Source organism: Numenius arquata, chromosome W (assembly GCF_964106895.1).
Source record: "Numenius arquata chromosome W, bNumArq3.hap1.1, whole genome shotgun sequence".
In the NCBI taxonomy this organism is placed as follows: domain Eukaryota; kingdom Metazoa; phylum Chordata; class Aves; order Charadriiformes; family Scolopacidae; genus Numenius; species Numenius arquata.
In genome coordinates this window covers 34,760,258-34,778,034 of record NC_133615.1, presented here as the reverse complement: position 1 = coordinate 34,778,034, position 17,777 = coordinate 34,760,258, and the positions used below count along the sequence as shown (strand labels likewise).

At 41.6% G+C, this 17,777-nt stretch overlaps 1 pseudogene; it reads left to right on the top strand.

The window, feature by feature from the left end:
* The window catches only part of LOC141476598 (neuroendocrine convertase 1-like), a 91,517-nt pseudogene that overhangs the window by 53,942 nt on the left and 19,798 nt on the right, over nt 1-17,777 (top strand).

Genomic DNA, 17,777 nt, shown 5'->3' with positions numbered 1-17,777 from the left:
CATCTTCCCTCAAACATTGTCTATTTAAAAGTGGTACCATTTCATGCCGCAGTTCTGCTTTTTGTCAGTCAAACTTCCTCAGTTTGATCACAAAAATGAGCAGCTACTTGCATCACCACCTACCTAGAAAAGCAGAGGCAACATAAATCAGATGACAACCAAGGAATTTTAGACCTTTTTGTGCATTGGCAACAATTGTTTACTGAGTTTCAGTCAATTGCACTTAAAGGCAGTGAGGCTGCACATGTATCAGGATAATGTAATTTGAAGACAGTAAGTTGCAGAAGTTCAAGGGAAGTCTTTATTCAGTTTGCAGAACCTTTGCTGCTGGTGATGAGAGACATAAAATGCAAAATATCCATACTTGAATGTCAGAGCAATCAGGTGCAAATCCTGTAGGACTGGTAGTCAGAATATTTGACTTGGAGGGGAAAAGAGGAGAGGAGAGGACAGGTGTGGGACGAGGCCTGAAGAGCAGAACCCCCGAGTACTGCTCAATTAACAAGCGGGGACATGTTGGAACTTGTAGGCCATAAACCATGGGAAACCGAGGGTGGTCCTGACCATAGAAGGGTTAGACAAGGACCTGAAAACAGGTACTTGACAAATGTTGCAGCACTGAGATAAGCAACATTGAGATAAGCAAGTTCCTGGCGCCCTGTCTAAAAAGGCCTTAAGAACTGAGTCTTCAAGATAAGATAACTGTGTCCTCAAGATAAGATATGGTTGATGGTGTGATAGTATATCACTGACCAATCAGATGCAGCCGCGCGAGCAGTGTATGTTCAAAAGGACCAATCAATTTAAAACACGCAGCCAATGTAAGCATATATAAAGGAATGATGGTATACAATAAATGAACATTCTGCTTGCATCAAGCTGTGTCCCGTCTCTCAATCGCCACAGACAGGATAAGTCTTTTCACAGAAAACGCTTCAGGCATTAGAGCTTAGGCATATTATTTGTAAGATGTAGGTTCAGCTCCCTATTTTATCGCATACTATTTGATTACATAAGCCAAGATACTTAGGGCCATATTGTAAAGAGTATAGTTAACCACAGATATAATCAAATGCCCAGAGAATTTACAAAATCTGGGTTCCAAAAAGACTGGTAAGAGATGTCAATTTTGCTGGATATCTTTAAATGCCTAAATAATTTTGAACAATTGAGCTCTAATCTTGCTAGGTATCAGTTCTTCATTTACACAGAGGTTTTGTCTACCTGCAGAAGTATTGTGAAGATAAGGATGTGATATGCTCTGCGTTTTAAAACAATGGGGTGTCATATACATTCTTAATTGTGTTCCGTTGCACACTAATAATTGAGAGAAAATTGATAGATAGTCCTGAAACAATTAACCAGGAACATTTTCTCAACAGCCCAAATCTAACCTGGAGGGATATGCAGCACTTGGTAGTCTGGACCTCAGAATATGATCCGCCGGCTGGCAATCCAGGATAGAAAAGGAATGGAGCAAGACTGATGGTAAACAGCCAATCTGGATTTGTATTATTCAATGCCAACGCACTGGTGGATTTAGCTGATCCTGAAAGATAGAAAGGAGTACTAGAAAAGAAAGAGTGCACTGTCAAAGACAGAAGCTTTGAACCAAAGTAAGAATTTGCATTAGCAGTAGCTAAGCTTATGTCAGATTGCATCTATCTCAGTAAAGCCTGAAGGACAGTATTTTGCACAGATTGCTCCAAGACAGAATAAGACTAAGAGATTTCTTTTTTATTCTTTTGGTTTTGCTTTACTGTATTCCTCAGGGGCAAGCAAGCAGCATTTTTCTTCTTGTTTTTTACCACTGAGTATAAGACTGATGGAAATTACTACCATGAAAGCCTTAACAAAGAATAAGATTATTATGCTTGCTTGTGCAGCCAATGTATGGATGGATAATGCTGTGAGATTGAACCTGATCAGATAAGATACAAAAGTTTATATTGCTATCAGCAGATGAAGAAAAAGATACCAGTGTCATGACCTAAAGGGTTACCTGGCCTGCAGGTGTGTAGAGATTGTGACCGTGGGTTCTTTATTACGTTACAACAAATACCACACAAATCACCACTAGCAAGTATAACTATGATTAATAAAGCAAATATATATATCTCAAGCTATTACAAAATACTTACAGCAATCAATAATATAGCATCAATCAATAGTATAGAAACAATCGTATAGCAATAACAGCAACAACCAAGTAGGTATATACTATTACAGGTTACTACAAACTTATCATTAGTGAAGCAACTTATCAACAATATAGCAGCAGATATACTTATAATAGATTACTTATCCATGTTTACAATTACCTAAAGGGTGGGTTGAAGGATGATGGAGCTGGACTCTTTTCAGTGGTTTCCAGCAATAGGACGAGGGACAACGGGCACAAGCTGGAACATAGGAAGTTCCATTTAAATACGAGGCGAAACTTCTTTACGGTGAGGGTGACAGAGCACTGGAACAGGCTGCCCAGGGAGGTCTTGGAGTCCCCTTCTCTGGAGATTTTCAAGACCCACCTGGATGCAGTCCTGAGTAATGTGCTCTAGGCAATCCAGCTTTAGCAGGGGAGTTGGACTAGATGATTTCTAGAGGTCCCTTCCAACTCCAACAATTCTGTGATATATAATACCAGTATCAAGTAAATTAAATTTCAGAAGGGGCCAGATCATCCCAAAGGGGAAGACAAACTGATCCCAGAGGAGGACCCAGCCATCACAGATGTGGGAGGACACACCAAACCAACCCCAAAACTGGGCCCAAAGGAGGACCAATAAGACAATAGACAGAGTCTCACTTCAAAGATGATCCGCATCACAGAGTCTGGAGTCAGCCAGGCATCCCCAGTGAGAGTCCAAGATCTCGTAGAAAGTTCATATAGAGAATTCAACCCGTTAAGGAAAGGAAAAGTATATGCAGCACGGGTAGTTCTCAGAGAGAGAGGCTCCATTTTGGATTAAAATTAAGTCCCTTTTTTATATCATAGAGACAAAGTGGGCATAGGAGATCATCACTTCAAGCAGCCAACAGATAATGTTAGTTTCTATTTTTCACCTGGAACAGCCAATAGATGATGATGTTTTCTGTTCTTTCAGAGCATTTTTTAATTTTCCCAGACTGTTTCCACTTTTTCAGATGATAAATTGCTGTTACAGTTTCATATTTTTGCACTTATCAATGGTATCTCAGGATGTACCCAGCTATATTTCAAAGAGGCCAGCTGCACTTTTCAAGGATGCTTATGGTTCACAGGTCTAGTTCCCAGGATCGCAGCTCCCAGGCTGGCAGGCAATTTCTCTGGCACTATTTTCCAGCAGGCATTTTCTTTTGTTTGGTAATTTTCCCCTTTCTAACCAGGCCATCTTTATGGCTGCTCACATCACAGTCTCCCGCATATTTTTAAAAAAATCATCTGTAGCTTCTCTCAGCAATTCTTTTCCTGTGACATGTTGAAATCAGGTAATATATTGGGCTTTAGTCATATTCATAGCACTGCTCTTGTGAAACTCAAGTGTCTCAAAGGCTTACTGAGAACACCTACCAGCCACACTGTCATGGTTTGGGCTGGGCTGGCCACTAAAACAAATGACAGATGCTCTCTTTAACTTCTCTCCCAAGGGAGAGAAGAATGAGAGAAAGAGAGAGACTTATGGATTGAAAAAGAAATTAAAGTAATGAAATATTAACAATAAAATAATAAGAAGAAAATGTAGCAATATTAATAAGAAAATAATAAAATATATACAAAATCGTATCGAGCTCCCAGGATGACAATCACATCACTGGCAGGCACTGGGAAAGTCCCAGACTGGACTCAGCGACAGACAGGAACTGGATTCTAGATCTGGATTCAGGAATGCACAGATCGGGATCAAAGGCAGATGAACAGACAGAGTCCTCCTCAGATGCCAGCCATTGAAGAAAGAGGTCTGACCCTTTGATACCTCAGCTTTTATACTGAGCAAGGGGCAGATGGGATGGAATACCCCAGTTGGTCAGGTTTGGGTCACCTGTCCTGTCCGCTCCGCCCTGCAGGTGCAACCCCTCTATGCTTTTCTGCTCCCAACCCTCCAACAGGGCAAATAACAATTAGCTGACCTTGGTTGTTATAGCATTAAGTATAAGCAGGAGCCTCTCTGCATACCATTCTTGGTATTAACTATAAACATCAGATGTTATCTGCTAGAAGCAGACACTGTCTGAAAAATATGCTGTTAATTTCAGAGAGTTAGAAGAGGCTTATCTAAAAGTAAAATTACTGAACAGAAAATTAGTTCGGTTTTACCTCAAACCAGGAAATTCACTCACAAGTCCTCTCAGCATAGTGTGCCTTAACTGTATTCAAAATAAAGGTAAGTTATAATTAATCATTAACCTGGTTAATCAATAAGGATATTCAGACCTTTTATGTCTCCACTTGTTCACTAATGTATTTCTTCTCTAGAATAAATAGCTATATCAAAGCTACAAATTATACTGTGCAAATGCACCAAAAATCTGTTTGTAGAAAGATATTGCAGTGTTGTGGAGTGTCACTGCTTGGTAACATTATTATTTATACTATTTTATTATTAATCTGTTTTTATGCTCCTTCTCCTTTCAACAATGTTTTGGTACAGTAGTGATGTATATATTTTTTTTAATGTATTATTATTGTAATCCTCTGTGTTACATTATAAAAACAATTGTTCCAGGATCCTGAGTTTTGAATTATTTATGTGAATTAATGTGGAAGTGTAGATAGTGAATTCTTATCAAAAATTAATGGAAATTTTGCAGAGCTATGCACAGTGCTCTAAGAATGTACAGAAGATGTGAACTTTTTTGACTACGTTGATTACCTTGGCTACATTGGCATTGACTACAAAGGATTAAAAGGGTATGCCTGCTGCAGCATTTTAACTCCATGATAACAGCTCTTCTGGTGATTTCATTGAGGCAACTAAAGTATAAATCTGATATGGTTGTGTGATGCAGATGACTGCAAAGACTGTTTTTTATAGTCTGTGGGACAAGGATGTATTCACAGAAACCCTCAACTATCAAACTTGCTGCTTCCAGGGTGTGTTACACAAATGTAGCTTATGTAGCACCTATAAATTGCTCCACTTCAATATTATTTGTGGGTTTTGTGTTTTTACTGGGGCATTGTCGTGGTTTAGCCTCAGACGGCAACAAAGAACAGCAGCCACTTGGTCAGATCGGGCCACCACGGCCATGAGGGGAGAATCGGAAGAAAAACGGCAAAAACTCGTGGGTTGAGACAAAGGCAATTTAACAGAACAGCAAAGGGAGCAAGAAACAACAACAATAACACTGACAGAGGAATATACAACCATGATTACAATACCACCACTTGCCGACCGCACCCAGGACGCCCCCGACCCCTCTGCTCCCCCGGGGGATGACTTCCTCTTCCCCCCCCCCGACTTCCTGTCCCTCCCCTTCCCCGGCCAGCTCCTGCTACCCCCTGGGCATGGCTCACATGGGATGGAATACCTGTGTCCCTGCTAGATCCTGGGGAGAATTAACCCTATCCCCGCCAGACCCAGGACAGGCATTAAAAATGAAAAAATTGTCCTTACTTCTTCCTTTCTCTTCATTTTGATATGGGTTTCAAATATGTCAGATGCATTTCACATAATGATACAGAATCAAACAGTTTCTGTAAGTAATCAAAGAACTCCTGTAATCTTGCCAGATTATTAAAAGCAAATGATGAGGTCATCACTGAAATTCCCACAAAAGCCTGCAAAGGTCAAAAAAACTCCTTTGCGTCTCTGGAGCATGTGCAACTTGAGGCAACAATTGAATATTCCTGTAGAGGTGATATTTATGTCCCCCTGTTATCTCCATCAGGCACAGGAGGCAAAGAAATGTTTTATTTCTGTTGTTTTAGCATGTAATATTTATTTCATTAAACAGTACCTGTATGCTCTTCACCTGATAAAAAATAAATATATTGTTAGATAAATCTAGTCACGTCTAACAGGTGAGTGTGAGGACAAAGCATCCAGGGAACTAGAGAACTGATTCTCTGAATCGCTTGCTCTGCCTTCATGTGTTCCGGGTTATTTTTGTAAGCAGAGATTTGAAAATCATACTTCAAAAATGAGGGCATCATTTCTAGAGACAGGACCCAAACACTGCAAAAACAGAATTCCTGGCAGACAACAAATCATAGTTTAATAGTGCTTATCAGACTTACTGTGATTTAATGAACTAATGGAAAATTGAAGAAATCTGACTCCCTAGATTTCATGTAACTGTATCCCCTTGTAATAAGTAACTAAGGGTAATTTGCTGATCAAACAGGTTAAGCAAGAGGAACGAACCCATTGTAGCAGTCTTGAGAACTTCCTATTTAACCAGAAGATACACGTCCACAATGTTATCTGGCAACACCAAACATGGGAACACCCTGTTTGACAAAAAAGGCTTAACCACAATGTCATCAGAATGTGTTACCTTGAGCGAATGTTAAACCGTTAATGTCTTGCTAACGTGTGCCATTGTACCAATCAACCCTGAAAAGAATAGATTGTATAAGCTGATTCTGTGACGATATCTTATCGAAATTGCCCCGAGCAAGAAGCCCCTCGGAAGAAGCCGAGGGGCGTACCGAAGATGTTGCAATCGACCTCTGTGAAGATAAAAGGAGTCGTTTAGCTTGCCTGAATTTGCGAGTCTTTGGTGGAGCTGCGACTCCCCGGCCGCCCAGCGCTGCTTTTGCTTTCCTACCTTAATAAATATTTAATAAATCTATTTCGGACTCGATTTGTCTTAAAATTCAACTATAACACCCTGTGGTGTATTTAAAAACACAGTGTCTCTTAGGCACCTTAGTACCACTATGTGGAGGAATGGCTGAGTGAAAAGGGGCACGACTTGATTGCAATGAGCAACCCAGTCTTTGATAGGGATGAAATCCCGGAGGAGGCTGTGAACTCTCCTTGAGAAACAGAAGTATGAAGAAGTAGCTACATGATAAGTAAGAGATAAGCGGTACTGCCTCCGGGAGATAGAGAAACATCTGCTGCGCGTGGACAAGAGGTCTGCACTAATTGTGTGAGCGCTCTAGGCGCGTGAACAGAGACTGTAAGCCAATCGCATAGCTGTCGCTAGGGCATGCTCTGCTTGCCTGTCTTTATATACTCTGTGTGAACTTGAATAAAGGGAGAACGACCATACTCATATTGAGACTCGTTACTCCGGGTCCGTCTCCCACTCCGACACCACTATACTAAATGTGATATAATATGGTGAGTTATGTTGACAGTGTCCTGAAATAACACCATGTGGAGAAGAAAAAGAGTATAAACAACTTTGCAGAGAGTAATATTTTCTATCAGATCAACGGATATTATTAGAAATAAAAATTCAAGATTTCAGATATGAATTTAAACATGAATCAAATCTACTAATATTAAAGGCTAATCTAGTAATTCACAGATAATAAACTGCTAAAGCCTTTTTCATATCATTATTGCAGGACTTCAATAGAGAGCAGAGTTAAGGTGCTGTACATAAGGTATATTTCTATACTCTGCCATGGCTGGGATTCCTTCCAAGCCTAAGCCTAACTTTAATACTTTCTTTTTTAAGTTTACCTTTTTTGTTATGTGAGATGACTGTAGTGTTGCTGTGATGTGTTTTACCCTTAACTATTGGTGTGTATTTTCAAAATTATTTCAATCTTCGATAAATTTTAGCTTGGGAGTAAATAGATGGACTGTCTTCAGGCATGTCATGGAGATAATCCTAGAATCCTAGAATAGTTTGTGTTGGAAGTGACCTTTAAAGGCCATCTAGTCCAACCCTCCCTGCAATGAGCAGGGACATCTTCAACTAGACCTGGTTGCTCAGAGCCCCATCCAACCTGACCTTGAATGTTTCCAGGGATGGGGCATCTAATGGGAACAGTAGCTCTCATTCCACTTATATAGAGGTATTTCCATCTCAAGACACTGTTCTGCTGCTAATGGCTAGGAAGCATGGCTTCATTTCAGCAAGACATCCCTGTTTGAAAGACTGATGACAGTAATTTTTTCTTCTTCATCTCCATATCTATTTCTGTGAGTTTAGTTGAGGTAGTAATAGTGTTACTGCCTCCACTATGTTCCTATAATGGTGTAAGGTCCCACTCCGATTGATCCGGGAGGGGTTCGCAACGATTCCATGGGCATGATTAAGACACAAATGAGGTCAGATGGTGTTTGCTGTAGCTTTACTACTGTTACCTTAAAATAATGCTAAATGGCAATAGAGAAAAGGCAGAGGTGTAGGAAAGAAGGAAAAGAGAAGCAGTATTACAGAGCAAAGCAAGAAAGATCACTACCAACAAGATGTTAGGTCTGCTTCGATCTGCTTAGGTCCATGCCGCGCGATGACCTGAAGGTCCTCCGGAGCCAACAGCATCCCATTGATCCATGATTCTCAGGTTTCTTGAGTGGTAATGATGACGAGGGTTGACAGTGGTGAGGGTCCCATTTGCAGCAGGGATGTAATGGTAATTTATAGTCCCTGTTGACTCATAGTTTAACCAATGAATGTGGCAGTTACCTGTGCTAGTCCAATTATTGTCCAACACGGTTGCTGTGCGAGCCCTCCTTGCCTCTGCCCCCTGGGCAGTGCTGGGGCCTACACGGCAGATGAGTTGTAGACGAGTTTCTTGGGGCAAACAAGATATAGTTGTTTTGAGAACCAAGGACTTTGGTCCTCCTTTGATGTTATGTCATGTACACAGGTGGTAGATATCTTGCAGCAAGTGAGCTTTGAGACATCCTGTTTTCTGTCAGTTCTCGTGTCCAGTTTCTCACATCCACCCCATGGCTCAAAGGTCATTTATGAGTTCTTCAGGACCCGTGGTTGGTGAGGAGTGGATAGTAAAAGACAGAAAGTTAGGCAAGAAATTACACAATATCCACAGGCACAGAAACAGGTTCTTGGACAGCCCGTACATACTTCATGCCATTAGAGGAGATGGTAGATACAAATTGCATATTTTGTACTACACTTTGAATCAATTGTATTAAACATGGAATTATACACAGTAAGAACAAAAGCATTGCAATTCCACACAGCAAGTCAAACAAAACTCATTTGACCCATGGACCTCCTGGAAGCCAGGAAAAGGGATCAATTTCCCAGTCTTTCCAGGTCTGAACAGGGACGTGGGCTAACTTTCTTATTCCAGAGGTTATTTGTTTGACAACTTGGCCATTATCATCAATTTTTAAGCAGAAATTTGAGTTATTCAATTTACGACAAACACCTCCTTCTTCAGCCAGCAGGTAGTCGAGAACCATGCAGTGTTGCAAAATTGCGGTTTGCATTTTTGTGGCCCAGTCTACCAATAGATCTAGGGCGCGAGCAATTTCATTAGTAACAATTTCTACAACAGCTTGAAGGCAAATTATGCGATTTAGATTGTAAATGGGTTCTCGAGCACCACTAATTAACTCATTAGGGTTCCAGGTGGTTGGCCCGTAATGTTTGATGATTCGTTGGGGAGACCAGTCATCTTTTCCCCATTTTTGAGCACTTCCAGATGTCAGACTAGTGTCAATAGATTGCTTGTTCTGTGTGAGGTCATCATACAGCTTAACATTTAGATCTTTACCACCATTTTTGGGAAGGAGGAAAAACAAAAGGTGGATTGCTCCAACATAACATGTTCCTGTCCAATTTTCTGGTAATATTTTGTATGCATGGTGTCCACAGATCCAATGGTGGCCTTTTAGTGCTCTGGTGCCATTTTTGAATAAACCAGTGGGAGTGTAGGGCACCTGAAAATAGGTTGAATTGCTCATCCCTAAAGGGGTGAGGAGTGTCAAATTCTGCCATGGACTGGAACGATTTGGTCTATGTATAGCATGGCAATACCAAGTACCTGTGTCATTCCTCAAATCACAAACCATTTTTTTGAATATCATAAAAAGACCATTAGGAGGAGGCATGTGGTTCCCATATGTGAAGGTCCAATTACAAGTGCTAATCCCTACAAAAGTACCACCTGGTTGAGTGCGTTTCAGACGGTATTGGCCTCGAGCTGGATATTGTACTAGCCAAGGAGATGGTGAACTCTTTTTCCCAATAGATGTCCTTTTTGACTTTGTTTTAATTGCTCACTAGCCATTTAGGGGAAACAGGGACTGAGGTCCATGGCCAGCTCTCCAGGCCAAGTGGTCCTCCACACACCCAACAATTGGTGAGGTTGAATGCGCGGGCTACAGAATTCCCTAAAGTCACAAGTTCATTTTTCCATCCGTTAACATTTGTGAGATTACAGCTGCCCCAAGAATTAGGGATGAAGATTAAGGTTGCCCAAAACAGTTTCTGTGGTGATATACAATACATCCTAGAAACATAAGGAAAGCAAAGTAATTATTACCAATATGATACAAAGGATTGAAGCCTTGAGGCCTACATGTATCTTCAGTACAGCTTGTAGTGGAGTCTTCGGTTTTCGGTGGACTGTTCCTGGAAAGACAAAAAGAGGAAAAAACATCCTCGGTCCAAAACAAGAACTAGGGTTCTTTGCCTAGGGCATCCTTTGCAATCTGGGTATCTTTGTTAAAAGATGTACTCAGTACTAAAGGAACTGCTCCTATAGTAGGTAGTTCCACTAGTACTGGTTGTCCAGGGTAATATGAAGGTTTACTGTAGGGGCTTGTGGGCTAAAGGCTGTAATTTTTGGGCACCCATTCACCCCCCACCGGCTGTTAACATGTGCAACAGCTTCTGAAAGGCATTTGTCCCACTCTGATTCATGGGGTTTAAGGAATTGTTTGAGAAGGCCATTAGTACGTTCCACTATTCTGTTTGCCTGAGGATAGTATGGAGTGTGAAACACCCATTGAATACCTTTCTTTTTGGCCCAGTCCTGGACAACTTTAGCAGTAAAATGAGAGCCATTGTCTGACTGAATTGACTGTGGCTTAGGAAGGGTACTGAACCATAATTGTAAAGCTTTAATAGTGTTTTCTCCTGTGGCACGGGGAAAAGCCTCAGCCTGCACTAGGCCTGATATTGCTTCTACACCTACATAATATTTCCCATTAGATCTTCAGAATGGACCAATGTAATCTATTTGCCAGGCATCCCACAGTCCTTTACCTGTTCGAATATGTAGTAGGTCATCCTTAAGATGATGTTTTTCTAATTGCGTGCGGCATTGGCCAAAAGCTGAAATGCAAGTTTAAGAATTTCCTCGGGTGACTGGCCAACCTCTTGCTTGGACTTCTCGATACAGATCTTTAGCCCCCGTGTGTCCCCTTTTCACATGTAACCACTCTAAGAGTCGTTCCCAATTTTCCTCCACTAGTTTGTTTTGTATGGGGGCAAGTCGGGTCAGCTTGTCAGCTTTATCGTTCCATTGGCTAGCTGGAGTTTTGTTGGCCTCATGGGAGGCAACCCATGCCACTGCAAAGTTCCCTTGTTTAGCAATAGCTAGAATATCTTGCCACTTTTCCTTTTACCATGCAGGTATTCTATTAACTTCCCACCTATTCTGTTCCCAAAATGGGAGCCACTCAGTACACCCTTTAAAGACAGCAAAAGAATCAGCGTAGATATAGACAGGAGAGGTAGATTGAGCCTCATGCTGAAAAACACTCCACACAGCCACTAATTCTCCTACTTGAGCACTGCCTTCTCCTTCAGTGACTATTTTGAGATTGTTTTTTATCTGTAATGCAACTGCACGGTATTTCCAAATCTTGCCTTCTCACTTAGCAGAGGCGTCTGTAAACCAGACATTTTGCAGCTGGGTCCAGTCCCAGGACACACCTTTTCTCAGTAAATCATACAAAGGTCTGGCAATGATAGAAAAGTCTGGGATATGTTTTCTCCAAAACACAAGCAATCCTAACACATGCTGTAACTCTTTCTTTGATTTGGGCATTTTTACCTGGTCTAGTGTAGTAAGAGTATCTTTAGGAATGCATGTCATCCCTCCTTTCCACCAAATTCCCAAGAATTTAACCTCATTAGAGGGGGTCTGAACCTTTTCAGGTGGAATCTTTAATCCCAAAGTCTCCAGATGGAGGATAATGTCATTTTGTGTTTTTTGAACCTTTTCTATCCGATTTCTTCCTATTAGCACATCATCTATGTATTGGTAAATTCTGACTCCTTCTTCTGGTGGGATTAGTTCTAGTTTTTTTGCTAAAGCATGGTGAGCCAATGTGGGAGAATGCTTGTACCCTTGAAGGAGCCGTGTGAAAGTAAATTGCTGCCCTTCCCAGGTAAAAGCAAAACGATCCTGGTCCTCAGGTTACATAGGGACCATAAAAAACATATCCTTGACATCAATAGTTGCCATAACAGGGTGAGCTTGTTCCTGGATAGTAGCTATGAGATCAGCTATGTTTGGCACCGCAGCTGTTAACAGACCAGTATTTGCATTTAATCTTTGATAATCTGCAGTCAATCTCCATTTGCCATTCAGCTTTTGGACAGGCCATACCGGGGAATTAAAAGCAGAGTGGGTAGGAACTACAACTCCCTGTTCCTTTAAGTCTTATAACACTGGGGCTATTCCCTCCCATGCCCCAAAAGGTAAAGAGTAGGGTTTGATATTTGTTATTTTCAAAGGGGGAAGTAGTGGCGCAGTTTGTAAAAGTCACACCTCCGGCAATTTCAAGACATCCAGCCCTAAGAGATTAAGTGGGAACAGCCCGACAACCATTGATGTTAGAATGGTTGTTTCCTCTCCCAGCAGCCGCAAGTTAACTGTGGCTAACGATCATGCTTGTACACTGCCGAATGTATCAGTTGCAAATAACCATCATTTTGACACCGAAATGCCACTACGGGATGCATCCTCAGTTTTTAAGGCTGAAATATGAGCTCCAGTATCTACCAAAAACATTATTGGGATTTTCTTAGGTCCTACAAAGCAAGTAATCATAAGATCCCCTCGCTGATTCATAGTGAGCTGTCTAACATGGACCCATTCTCTTCCTCCCCCCTGCTCACGGTTGGGAAGCGGAGCAGTTAGTTTCCCATCGGTATTGGCAGATTCGCCTCAGAGAGATCTAAAAGGGGAGGCAGCGGAGCAGTCAGGGTAGAATCACTTGTCCAGCCTGAAATTATGGGTTTCTCGGACCACCCCTTAACAAGTTTTTCTAACATTTCAGTCGGTAATCCATCCATCAGATCCCAGGGAATACCTTTCCACCATCCCATAGTCCACAACACATTTTGCCTACTTGATATGTCCCTCCCTCCCGGTGGGATTTAAGACATCCTGTTTTCTGTCAGTTCTCACGTCCATTTTCTCACAAATGGTTACAAACCACCCACTGTAGGAGAAGGTCTGGTTCCAGACATCTAAGGAACCTGAAGGTGCATAAGTCCATGGGACCTGACGAAATCCATCCACAGGTACTGAGGGAGCTGGCGGATGAAGTTGCTAAGCCACTTTCCATCATATTTGAGAAGTCGTGGCAGTCTGGTGAAGTTCCCGCTGACTGGAAAAGGGGAAACATAGCCCCCATCTTCAAAAAGGGAAAAAAGGAAGACCCAGGGAACAACAGCCCAGTCAGTCTCACCTCTGTGCCCGGCAAGATCATGGAGCAGATCCTCCTGGAATCTCTGCTAAGGCACGTGGAAAATATGGAGGTGATTGGTGCAGCCAACATGGCTTCAACAAGGGCAAGTCATGCCTGAAAAAACTGGTGGCCTTTTATGATATTGCTACAGCATTGGTAGACAAGGGGAAAGCAACAGACATCATCTACCTGGACTTATGCAAAGCGTTTGACACTGTTCCACATGACATCCTGGTCTCTAAATTGGAAAGGTGTGGATTTGATGGATAGACCATTCGGTGGATAAGGAACTGGCTAGATGGCCACACTCAGAGGGTTGTGGTCAAAGGCTCAATGTCCAGGTGGAAGCCAGTGACAAGTGGTGTTCCTCAGGGGTCAGTACTGGGACTAGTGCTGTTCAACATCTTTGTTGGAGACATGGACAGTGGGACTGAGTACACCCTCAGCAAGTTTTCAGACAACACCAAGATGTGTGGCACGGTCAACACACTGGAGGCAACGGATGCCATCCAGAGGGACCTGGACAGGCTTGAGAGGTGGACCCATGGGAACCTCATGAAGTTCAACCAGACCAAGTGCAAGGTCCTGCACGTGGGTCAGGGAAATCCCAGGCACAAATACAGGTTGGGCGGAGAATGGATTGAGAGCAGCCCTGAGGAGAAAGACTTGGGAGTGTTGGTGGACAAGAAGCTAGACATGAGCCGGCAATGTGTGCTTGAAGCCCAGAAAGCCAACCGCATCCTGGGCTGCATCAAAAGAAGTGTGGCCAGCAGTTCAAGGGAGGTGATTCTACCCCTCTACTCCACTCTGGTGAGACCCCACCTGGAGTATTGTGTCCATCTCTGGAGTCCACAACATAAGAAGGACATGGACCTGTTGGAATGCATCCAGCCGAGGGCCACAAAAATTATCAGAGGGCTGGAGCACCTCTCCTATGAAGACAGGCTGAGAGAATTGGGACTGTTCAGCCTGGAGAGGAGAAGGCTCCGGGGACACCTTATAGCAGCCTTCCAGTACCTGAAGGGGGGCTACAGGAAAGATGGGGAGGGACTCTTGATCAGGGAGTGGAGCCATAGGATGAGGGGTAACAGTTTTAAACTGGTAGATTTAGATTAGATATTAGAAAGACATTCTTTCCTGTGAGGGTGGTGAGGCACTGGAACAGGTTGCCCAGGGAAGTTGTGGATGCTCCATCCCTGGAAGTGTTCAAGGCCAGGCTGGATGGGGCTTTGAGCAACCTGGTCTAGTGGGAGGTGTCCCTGCCCATGGCAGGGGGGGGTAGAAGTAGATGATCTTAATGGTCCCTTCCAATCCAAACCATTCTATGATTCTGTGATTCTATGGTTAAACTGTTCTTTCCCTTGGTTCTTTCTTTTTTTCCACTTTTCTTTAAAACTTTTCTACCAAATGTATGCTGTTCCTTTTTTATATTTATGGTGTTACCTTTGAATGTATTTATGGCTTGTGATCAATCTCCCTGGGGCTTTTCTGCTCTATATTGTGTAAATATAGCTCCCTCGTTCTCTCCTTATATGCAAACAAAAACAAGAAGTTTTTTACTGTGCACCAGAATCTCTTCTGTTGCAGAAATATTTTCTGAACAGCGGTATTTTTGTGGTAATAATAATAAGCATCATCATCATAATGTGAATGCTTTTCACCCTGTTTGAGTTCTAGGCTGCAACAATTTACATTCACTCACACGCACACAAAAAACCCCAACAAAACCCCCAAAACCCAATGATGAATTCTTTATAAGGTTGCAGTTTCACATTACTGTGTGAGCTGGTTTGGTTTAGAAGCTTCCAGCGCAGAATTTCCCTGAACTGTTCATTGCTGTAAAAGACTGACTGTATCTGATCTCTGTTTCTTAAGCTTCTTTATGAGCATCCGCTACTGGCTCCTGTTAGAAATTGAATACAAAGCAAGATGTGCCTTTGTAATGTGACCTAATATGACAGTCTAAATGCTCTTAAATGCTGCTATGAAAATAATTAAAGTAACCACTGATCATAAATAGCATTTTCCCCCTTCCACAAGCCACTGTTAAATAGCGTATATTCCAGGTTACCTATGTGTGCACTAGATAGCCTGCAAGTTATCTGAAAAGTAAAAGCAAACGTGGATGAACAATCACTACTGTTGGTCTATTGTACTAACACAGGGATCAGCACTGTCTTACTGGCTGAGAGAGTGAGAGGTAAGTCTCCCAATGGCTTTAAGAACTGGGACTTCGTGTCTGTTCACACATGGGGAGACAATCCAAGAGGCACCTGGGTTTTAAGAACTACTGTGTATATCTGTATGTTAAATAGCTAATTTTGAAATCTACCATAAAATAAATTGTCACTAACCACTATCAAGCATGTTGAAGAGTGAGTTTTCTCATTAAGCAAATTATAACAAGAGTTTATTTAAACTAAACATCCATCTAGATTAAAGATTAAAGACTAACTCATCTAAAGGACAAAAAATGATAGGTCAGAGTTTCTTGTTCTTTACATAAATGCAAAACCAGCCTCATTTCACTGATCTGTACTTAGCATCAGAATTTCAAGCCTCTGTATTTCTCACATTATATGTCACTGAAAGAAATCACTTAATATATTTTTCTGTGATTTATGGAGTGGAATATGTAATGGAATTTACATATGATTAATTGCAAATATTTTTTTTCTGCAGAAAAGAGCATAGGATAGATCTAGTCTCTTGGTAGATGTGCATAATATTCATTAACTCAGAACCTTTTGAATTAATGAATTTCTGATGATGACAGAGAGCTATTCTGATGTGTGTCTATCTTCTTTCTCAGAGTAATTACTGTTGAACAACCTTAAAGGATTAAAGCCAAAGCCAAGAAATCTACAGATATAAAATTAATATGCTTAGTAAAACCACCTGCACATATGGATTACAGAAGTGAGAAACCAGAATAAAGTTCTGATATACCTAAGAAATATATATTGGAACATATTTAAGAAAAACATATTTTGTAGTTATCTCTCATTTTCCTTTTTCATTTCCTGAAATCTGCAATAAACCAAATTTTTCCTCCTCAAGAGATAATGCACTGTTTCCTCAGTTTGTAAGGTTCTGTGATTCCAGAAATAAATTTTCACATGAATGACCCTAACTGAAATCATAGATCTCCATGCAGAGTTACTGATAATTTAGTTGTCAAAAGTTGCACACTTAAACTTCAATGGAAAGTTTTATTAGAAAAGAAGAGCATCAATAGCTATCTTCAGTCACTAAATAACTGAGCAGAAATTCTGAAAAGAAGCTTTGGTAAAATCAAATTTCAACATTTTCCATACTTGCTTCTCCCAATCTCTAGCATTTAAATACTGTCACCAAAACTAATGGACAAAGTATTTGTTGCTCACTTCCACAAGCTGTGTTTCAGATTATTACTGTGCTACAGAATATTATTCCAAATGACTATTTCAATGGCAGCTTTTGTGGGGAAATTGCCATGGACTGGTTTGGTGAACAAATATTAATAACACAAAATACTAGTTCAGTAATTTTTGGAGTGTCATGGTGAAATTCCACTGATACTCACATGATTACTTAATAATTGTTGCATTAAAATATGAATATTTGGAGTAGTCTATTCATTGTATTAAATCCCATCTTCTGATATATTCTGTCTCTAATGTATCAGTCTTGGTGCCATTGTCTAAATTTAGATATTGAAAGGCTTATAATATGTTTTGGGAATTTCTGCCTAGTTTATGATCAAGTGTCCTCTGTTTCTTCTTACATCCTGAGAACCTATCCTAATGCCATGTGTCGTGGTTTAGCCTCAGATGGCAACAAAGAACCATGCGGCAGCCGCTCGCTCAGATCGGGCCCCCACCGCCAGCGTGGCCGGGAGGGGAGAATCAGAAGAAAAAGGCAAAAACTCGTGGGTTGAGACAAAGGCAATTTAACAGAACAGCAAAGGGAACAAGAAACAACAACAACAATAACACACACGATTACAATACCACCACTTGCTGACTGCACCCAGGATGCCCCCGACCCCTCTGCTCCCCTGGGGGATGACTTCCTCTCCACCCCCCCACCCCCCCCCCCCCCGACTTCCTGTCCCTCCCCTTCCCCGGCCAGCTCCTGCTACCCCCTGGGCATGGCTCACATGGGATGGAATACCTGTGTCCCTGCTAGATCCTGGGGAGAATTAACCCTATCCCCGCCAGACCCAGGACA